At 41.7% G+C, this 9,577-nt stretch overlaps 1 long non-coding RNA gene and 1 pseudogene across 1 annotated transcript; both read left to right on the forward strand.

The window, feature by feature from the left end:
* The first annotated feature begins 70 nt into the window (after window positions 1-70).
* On the forward strand, window positions 71-3,699 carry LOC146706199 (PR domain zinc finger protein 15-like; annotated as a pseudogene).
* Window positions 3,700-5,125: 1,426 nt separating this feature from the next.
* Window positions 5,126-8,468, forward strand: LOC146706200 (uncharacterized). Its single transcript, XR_014921464.1, has 2 exons — window positions 5,126-5,343; window positions 7,067-8,468. It is a non-coding gene; the product is annotated as an uncharacterized LOC146706200 (long non-coding RNA).
* The last annotated feature ends 1,109 nt before the right edge of the window (window positions 8,469-9,577 follow it).

A 9,577-nucleotide genomic window follows, 5' to 3' on the forward strand; every position in this document is an offset into this window, starting at 1 on the left:
AACTCAAAGTAAGCCAGGAACCAGGAATTACTTAGAACACGGAGGGAAGAAACAGCATAGTGAGGATACGATGAGACCACCAACAGAGAGAAACACAGGTCTTAAGCAATGTCAGAAATCTTTCTCTACACAAATTTGTGTGTTTGTATTTTTCCATGCACACGTTCAAACACAGTCGCTGTAATTCTTTTTGTCTGTTTAGCCCCACCACACTGTCTTTGCCCTAATTTTGCCCTAAAATTCAAGTTTCTGGGTGTGCACATAGACACAGACCTCCAATGGAGCTCTAACACCTCTGCGGTCTTAAAGAAGGCCCAACAGCGTCTCCACTTTCTGAGAATCCTCAGAAAAATGGACCTGAAGAAGGAGCTGCTGACAGTCTTCTACCGCTGCTCCACTGAAAGTGTGCTGACATATTGCATCGGTGTGTGGTTCTCCAGCTGCACCACAGCACACAGAAAGGCACTCCAGAGGGTCATCAATATGGCCCAAAAAATCACAAATCCAACAACACAAAGCAAAGATGGTTTGGAGTGCATTACACACAACATTGAATATGATAGAGTTTAATTTGAGGCTTCATACTAAGTGATGCTGTTGAGCTGACCTCCTCTCCTTCTCTGTTGCTGCAGTGGGTAAGACGTGGACATGTCCCACATGCAATAAGAAATATCTGACAGAGTACATGCTGCAGAAGCACGTCCACCTGACCCATGAAAAGGTAGAGGCCCAGTCGTGTCACCTCTGCGGGACAAAGGTGTCCACTCGCGCTTCTATGAACCGACACCTGCGACGCAAACATCCCGAGGTGAGTGGGGTCAGACCTGAGAGGAAACAACCCATATTACAGCACCCTAAAGGCAGACTCGACCTGAAATGCTGTCCTTCTCCTATATGCCTACAGGTGGTGTCTGTGAGAATCGACGAGTTTGATGAACTTCAGGAAAATTTGTCAAAGGATGATTCATCTATCAGCATTGTGCAGGTTAGAATAAAATTCTGGATTTCTGACACCACAGACCAAAAACGATTCATTGTATTTGGTCTAGACCAGGCCTCCATCCATTGTCTTCAGATGGTCCAAAATGCAGCTGCTCGCCTGCTAACTGGTATCAAACGGAGAGAGCGTATAACCCTAGTTTTAGCTTCTTTACACTGGCTTCCTGTCTCTGACAGGATCCAATTTAAACTTTTACTTTTTGTTTTTAAGTCACTTAATGCCCGAGCGCCTTCTTACCTGTCTGAGCTCCTCTCTGTTTATGCTCCAGGAAAAACCATGAGGTCTAGCTCAAAATGAATGCTGTCCATCCCACGGACTTGTCTCCTATCTCGTGGTGATAGAGCCTTCTCTGTGACAGGTCCCAGACTCTGGAATAGTCTCCCCCTAAATATTAGATCTGCACAAACACTTGAGCAATTGAAATCACTACTAAAGACACATTTTATGCCCTGGCTTTTAACACACTATGACCCAAGCATTCTGGTCTTATTTTAAATAGTTTTAGTTATTGTTTTAATTCTTTTATTGTCCTATTATTGTTTTATATTGTTATTATTGTATTACATTGTTGCTTTTTATTGGCATTTTTATATTGTTAAGGACATCGGCTGTTTGAAATGTGCTACATAAATAGATTTGACCTTGACCTTGACCTTTGACCTTATTGACAAGTGAGGTGGTTTTAGGGAGGTGTAGCTATGGAAACACTGACAAACAACAAGAAACCATATTGGATTAAGTATGTCTGTGGTGTCAGCTGCCTTAAAATCTGCATTTTTCTGTACTCTAAAGATGTTTCACTTCCTTCTGCAGCCCTCTCTGACCATGGAAAAAGACGGGATGTGTCAGAAGCGGCCCAGTCGACCTTCCCGACACCCCAAGAAGAAGCAGAGAAGCTCAGCTGAGCCGGAGCTCTCTGAGTCCGATGAATACGTTGATTTTGCTGAATCAAGGCATTGTCGGTGATGAGACTGAGATGAGCTCTGCTGTACAGAGCATCCAGCAGGTACGTGTGCACATTTCCCCCAGAAGATTCTGTTTTGTTGCTACAATAACGTGTCCAACTTCTTTCCCCCCGAACACCACGATAAGTGGATAAAGGCAGGCGGCCTGATTAAAAAGGAAAACACAGACTGAAGTTTTTCTCCCTGAAGAGCCCTTAAGTCACCCACAGCGGCTGGCTCGACATTGCCGATGAAAGGCTGAATAAATCTGGATTTGCACTTGTTTTGTTGATTATTTGATATGAAATAACTGTGGCAGTTGTCTAATAAAGTTTTTTTGAATGGGCTATAATGTTACATAACCTAATAAATTGCTGACTTTGGTAATTGTTGACCTAGTAGTTATGACTTCATTGGGAATTGTAGGATAAAATGTGGATCTGTTGAGTAAAGCAGGTGTAAAATACACACAGTCAAACCACAAAATGATTACATTTATAATATCAAATTGTTTTCCTACTGTTAAGACAGTGTTATGAAATTACACAAATGCAGTGCAACGCTTGAAGCCACAATTGACAGCTAAGGCTTTGTGATTACAGATGTGCTCAAACACATTAGACCTTTAACAATTTTAATAATATAACTATACAAAGTGGCATGATGCTTAAATAGTTTGATTTAAAAATGTGAAATAAGACATAGTTTCTGATTTTATTTATTTATTTTTCAGATGTGTTTACTACATTATTTCTTGAGTCAATATAAGGCTGTTTTTCCAGCTGGAGTAATTTATATTTGGCCTCTGTTCTGGAACTTTCCTAACATGTGCAGTATGGAAAGCCAAGAGGCCGGGAGAGCGGCAGCATCAGTAACAACACGTTCCTTCCTGTTAAAAGGGAGTTTTTCCTTCCCGCTGTCACCGTGTGCTTGATCACTGGGTGGTGTCTAATTGTTGGGGTTTTCTCTGCATTATTGTAAAGTCTTTACAATATAAATCACCTTGAAGTGACCGTTGTTGTCATTTCGTGCTATGTGAATGCAATAAAATTCAGTTCAGTCAGCTGGTCTGCCAGGATCGCTGGCTGTGCTTGACTCACGGCCTCAGCCAGTTGCTGTTCCTTACAAACTTAGATTATAACAACAGTGTTGTGCTTTGGCACCAGATGAGCTGCTTTCATCATCAAGTTGCAATTGATTTCATTGTTGCCGTTTCAGGTGGTGGTTCTGACCGACCCCAGTGCTCCATCAGCCTCCTTCCCCAACAGCTCAGTGGGACTGGCCAACATCACAGTCACGCCCATCACCAGCCACGCCCCTGCCCAGTATACCAGCCTGCAGCCTGTCGCCGTGGGCCACCTGACAGCCAGCGACCGGCCCCTCACACTGGACAACTCCATCCTCACGGTCACCTTTGACACAGTCAGTGGCTCCGCTGTGCTGCACAACCGGTCTGCAGAACTCATCCCAGAGACTGTAGGTTCTGCTGGAAGCAGGACACCCCAGTCCGTCGCCCATTTCATCAACTTCGCCACTCTGGTCAACCCCATGGGCCACCAGCTAGAGGCCCCGACTCTGGCATGGAGGCCTGTACCTGCAGCTGAGGGCAGCCAGGTCACTCCAGTGGTGGAGGGTGCACATGGGGAGAGTCAGGAGGCCCAGAGCCAGGGCCCAGATCCAGGCCGGCCCAGCCAGAGCCAGCCAGCCACCCCTCAGCAGCAAAGCAGTTCTGCGCAACAGATACTCAGCTACTGAGCAGACACTAGGGGTGCAGGTCACCTCACACAGATACTGTTACATAGTAGAGTAGATTTTTAACAAACTGTACAAAGTTGTGATCACTGTCACCCAGATGCCTCTCCAGCCCAATGGAAGCAAATGGTATTGTAATATTTTTTTAATAGTAAAACAGAAAACAAATTGACAGTTAGTGAATCTGTTTTTGAGAAAATAAGGGGAAAAAAAGTGCATTTAGCCACAATCACTGACGTCTGAAACCAAAGCAACGGTTGAATATTCTAACGCCTTACCAGCCTTGGGGGGAAAATGCATGTTTTCAAGATAAACCTGCTGCTTGAACAATGAGATGTGGAAATGCACCAACATGAAAAGCAGATGAACTTTGTGACAAATAAAGTGAAAATACGTTGACCACATTATAATAACACATGGTATTTGGTGTATTCCCTAAAACAGCTGAGTGGTGAACATGATTTTTGAAAGCTGTAAACTGTAATTATTGTCACACTGTCTGAAATAAATATTGGCAGCCATTTTTAAAAATGATATTTTTAAAGAAAATTCATCAGGTCGTCGTCCTTTTTGTATGTTGTCAGTTGTGACTGCAGCTGCAGAGAGAGAGCCTGATGGCTGGGCCTTTGCCCATGTGGCCTGGCCAAGTGCAGCCTAAAAAAAGCTATATGGGCTCACCCTCCTGTAGGCCCATTTATTGTGGGCAGTCTAAGGCACACCTGTGCAATAGTCATGCTGTCTAATCAGCACCTTAATATGCCACACTTGTGAGGTGGGATGCAAAGGAGAAGTGCTCACTGACAGAGATTTAGACTGATTTGAGAGTAATGGGTTTATATTTTTGTTCAGTGTTTCTACAATTACACAACACATTTTGACACTCTGTTGAATGCTTTTATTTTCAAACTTGGCAATCCAGGAAGCCAAATGAAAAAGTTTAGATTTTATTTGAAGAACAGAGTCAGCGTCTAACGAATCAGAAGGTTTTTAGCCCATGAAGCAGTTCAGCAAACATGTAAAGCACCAAAAATGCACTTTAGGTAGAAAAGTGTTTAAAATAACTAATTACTGATGAAAGACTCGCTCTAGTTTCCTTAATTTAATTTAATATAATATAATTCAGCCAGAGAGGAAGCAGAAATCATGAGCCTGAATACTTTATGCAAAACACTCGTGGAGGGGTGTGAACAGAAACCAAACAGCCAACGGTATCAACTACGTGAAAAATGGCGCCATCTCGTGGCCTCTTTCTGTCACTATAATACCTTCAAAACTGTAAAAAAAATGCTTCACCTGTAAAAGTTTCAAAGTGACGTTTTTTCACCAACAGAACGTTGAGCAGCTTCAATCGATGACGTCACCGAAGAGTTAACCTGTAACGTTCATCTCATCGTCATTATATTTGAATAGTTGGTGGAGAAATATCAGTTACCAGTTGGCAGCGTTCCTCGCAGCATTCAGTGGCGATTAGTCTACATTTACTCCGCGTTTTTAAAGAGCTAAAAGATTTCACAGCATTTTAAGGACTGTGTCATAACTCTGGATAAGTTTGAGTCCGTAAAGTTTGAGAGCTGTACTGCTTTAGTTTCCTCCAGATTGTGTATCATCCCAGAAGAATGGACAGAGGAGACAGACTACCGATTCAAAGTAAGTGTGTGATAGTTTGGAAGACTACTGTTATTCCCCATAGGCAGTATCAAAAAGCTCAATACAGCTGTTATTCATAGGGTTTCACAACAAAGCAAAGGTGTATACAGTTAATACTAATTCATATTAGGTGCCATAAGCATAAAAACGATGTAAATACGATAAGAAAATTGTTATTATTTTTTTCATGTTGCATTAATGGTTGTCATTTTATTAGTCCATTACTAATCGCCTTTCTGGGATCAATTGTTAGTGACTCCATCCTCCACCAGGGGGCTTTCGCGCGCTCTCCTCTTTGCCGGTACCGGTCCGTGAGTCGTTTGGTACCGGGCCGCGAGAGTTGAGGCTGTGAAATTTATGGTTTTCAGGGTTTTTATCGGTTTTCCTGGGTCTTTTCCCCTGGTGTAGTTGTCTTATTTTAAAATAACTATTTACGCGTTACCATAGCGACCAGAGAGCATTAAGGCGCAGAGAGGATCGGACGTTACTCTCAATGTTGTTGGTGCATTTCAGGAGGACGCTGCTAATAAAGTTAGATATTATTATATATTATATTTACAAAATACCACAGTTTTTGTCTTGGTCGTATCATTTTATTTTGTTGTATTTATCCGCCACACCTTAAAGGTGACATTAAACTGGTTTTAGGATGGGGACCGCTGCTGTACAGTACAGAATGCGTTTAGCTTGTCGAATTTACACACATCTTCAATCGCTAGCAGTGTGACTCTGTGCTGTACTGTATGTTGTAAGTTTTCTCCCCATCAAACACAGCAATGCCGACGAAACGTTTTGCACCGTCAGAGGCTCCTGCGGGTGCCTTTGGTTTCATTCTATAATACTGGACTTATGTTTCTACGAAGGTTTGAACTTCGAGAGTTTAAACAAAAGAGAAAAGTGTGAAAATGTTCGTGCCTGTCTGAGAAAAGTGTATAAAGTGTGTAGTGAGAGGTTTTCCAGCCTTAAAACATCTTTTAATTGTAAAAAAAAAAAAAAAAAAAAAAAGTTGGCTACTTCTGATTTCACCTGTCGCGGGTTATTCTTAGAACATAACTCCCGCGATAAACGAGGGACCGCTGTAAACTACTGCATGAGAGAGACAACTAAATATCACGTTCGTGATTCTTTCCCCCGTGTTTTCAGGGTTGTGACAAGAGTGTGGTCTCTCTTTGCAGTTTTTCTCATGGATTATCTGACAGTTTGTTTCTACACATGAAAGTTTCTGAAGTTTTAAGGCCTCAGTCACACAAGCCCAGAGGCTGCTCTGAGCCCTGAAAACATCCGTGTGGTACTGTGTATTTCCTGGTGCACTGGGAATACACATGTCTCTTTATAAAAATGATTTAGACTTTGCACTTAACTCATTCACTGCCAGCCATTGGCAGTGAATGAGTTAAACCCATTGACTCATTCACTGCAATTGACGGCTATAGACGTCAATGGCAGTGAATGAGTTAATTATAACAAAATCCTAATAATTGAATTTAATAGTGCATTACAACAGTGAGTGAGGGCTGAGGAAAACTGACATGAGGACATTTACACGTTGCTGCTCATCGAATGAAGCCTTTTTTATTTGAAGGAGCAATCACACTGTAATAAGTGTAGTGGACGTATGTTTGTATGTTCCCTAAGTAGTTATTTTGCATAAATTGGAATTTGTGGACAGTTTTCTCATCATATGAATGATAACAATAATATATTTCTCTGTTTGTTGTTGTAGGGGTACCAGTCGATGAACTGGTTTTGGAACTGCAACAGCGTCCGGATTTTGAAGCGATTCGGCCGATGGTCCGCTGGCTTGAATACGGTGTGTTGAGCGGCCTCTTAACTGAGGAAAACCTCCGTGTTCTGGGCCAAGTTATTCATCAAGTGCAACAAAATGATGAGGAGGAGGACAGAGTTTAGGACAATGATCAAGAGGCTGATAACGAAGAGGAGGAACAGGCTGATGTTCCAGTAGCGGGGATAGAAATAAATCCACCTCAAGTTGAAGGACCCTGGGTCAATAACAGAGAAGAAATCCCAGCAGGAGAAATTGACAGAGGTGGGACCAAGTCATTGTTTTGCAAGTCTCAAGTAAGTCTCAAGTCTTTATCCTCAAGTCTCAAGTCAAGTCTCAAGTAATGTCAGGCAAGTCAGAGTCGAGTCTCAAGTCACTGGTGTAAAAGTCCGAGTCAAGTCACAAGTCTGAAACTTTGAATTTCAAGTCCTTTCGAGTCTTTAAAAAAAAAAACGAAAAAATAATGTTGCAGTTATATGCTAAATGTAAATGTTAGACCATGTAATTTTAAAATCTGTGTTTTTCTCAAGACATGACAAAATAGTGAACTTAGAAAATATACACAAATTGTGAAATTGCACCTCTTTAAAATGCAGCTCAATTAAACCTAGCTCCAAGAATAATTTTCACCGACAGTTCTGAGATAAGCTGCATGTTATTCTTGGATGCGCTTGTAGGACCGGCTTTAAAATCGCATGACAAAAATATCATACATAAATAAATGATATTTTTAAAAAAATATAATTTAAAAAAAAACTGCATCACCAACGTAGCCTGGAAAACATTTGCTAGTTAGATGAAGTCAGCTATCTCATCGTAGCATATTTATATGCATATTTATAATTATACGCTTCTTGGAGTGAGTGCATACACTCATGAAGTTTAGTAACTTCCGGTCACTGCAACAAGCCCAGGTACAGTTTACCGACAGATGGGTGCAGGACCTTGAAATGCACCGTGTAGAACGAAAGACCATCGTACGTATCATAAGTTTACCAGTCTCACAAATCGTCGTCATAAATACACATTCGTTAACCGTTTATTAATAGGACCTTTGAGCTCAACGGTAATTAATTAGCAGTGGAAATAATTTCTGGTAGCATCACAGAAATGTAGCAGTGACAATAATATTGTATGCTGTAATCGCACTGGACAATTAGTGATACAAAACAACTGTTTTACCCTGTGAATAAAAGTATATGTTTTTGTCAATGTACCATAATAACAGAAGCGAAACACAATATTCTGTCACGACAATTCACTATTTATGCACAATAAACAAAGGAGCATAGCGCGACAATTTCTGTTCAGCGCCAGACTTGCTTGTAACCTATATCACCAATTATGTTAAGAAAAATGACGCATTAACTACAACAGCAGACTGACCTTTGTGGAAATGCTTGGAGCAGACTAACCTGTGAGCTGGAGGGTTCTGGGACGTTATAATTGGTCTTTGAATGGCTGCAATCCAGTCGCATCTTTGTTACTTCGGAAACATGGCTTGAACAATTTCTCTTCAACGACGTAATCCGATAACAACCGATCTCTTTACCCGTCGGCTTCCCGTGGCTGTCATGCGACCAGCTATTGCAGTTAATAACACAACAGCTTCTTGACATTTTTGTGTTTCTTTTTATCGCTGTGTGACTGGTTTCAATTGAAAGCCTGCGTGCGCTAGTACCGCTTGCCACGAGTTCCCAGAATCCTTTGCGGTTCTACCCGTGAATGACGTCACATTTTCAATCTCTATATAATATGCATGTTAAATTTTATATTTGGGGTAAAATATCAAGTCTTTTCAAGTAAACCGGTTCAAGTCCAATTCAAGTCCCAAGTCATTGGTGTAAAAGTCCAAGTCAAGTCACAAGTCTTAGAACATTATTTCAAGTCAAGTCTAAAGTCATAAAATTAATGACTCGAGTCTGACTCGAGTCCAAGTCATGTGACTCGAGTCCACACCTCTGGAAATTGAAATACACCCGGCCCAGCAAGCAGAAGATCCCATTCCTGAAGAAATGAGGTGGTTCTGGGATGATGAGGAGGATGACAGCGACAATGAAAGTGACCCTGAGAGTGGTCCTGACAGTGACAGCGACCACAGTGACACTGATAACAACAACAATGATAACAATGACACTGATGAGAATGACGATGATGATGGCAGAGACAATGTTCAGGATGCCCCTGTGCCACTGCCCCCCAGCCCAGTACCAGGAGGTTCAAGGAGGAGACCAAGGGAGGAGGATGATGACGAAGAAGAAGATGGGGCACCTAGAAAACAACTCAAACTCTGAATTTTGCTCCTGGACATCTAGCAAACCCTTCAGAGTGTCATGGCGAGTGAGATGAGCCGTATAAAATAATAAATGAGGATCCAATCAGAATCATCAGAATCAGAATCAGAATACTTTATTGATCCCTGGGGGAAATTATTTTTTGTTACAGTGCTCC

This window comes from Copadichromis virginalis, linkage group LG7 (assembly GCF_057382275.1).
Source record: "Copadichromis virginalis isolate Kocher_CV1m ecotype Utaka linkage group LG7, C_Virginalis_male_GT1.1, whole genome shotgun sequence".
In the NCBI taxonomy this organism is placed as follows: domain Eukaryota; kingdom Metazoa; phylum Chordata; class Actinopteri; order Cichliformes; family Cichlidae; genus Copadichromis; species Copadichromis virginalis.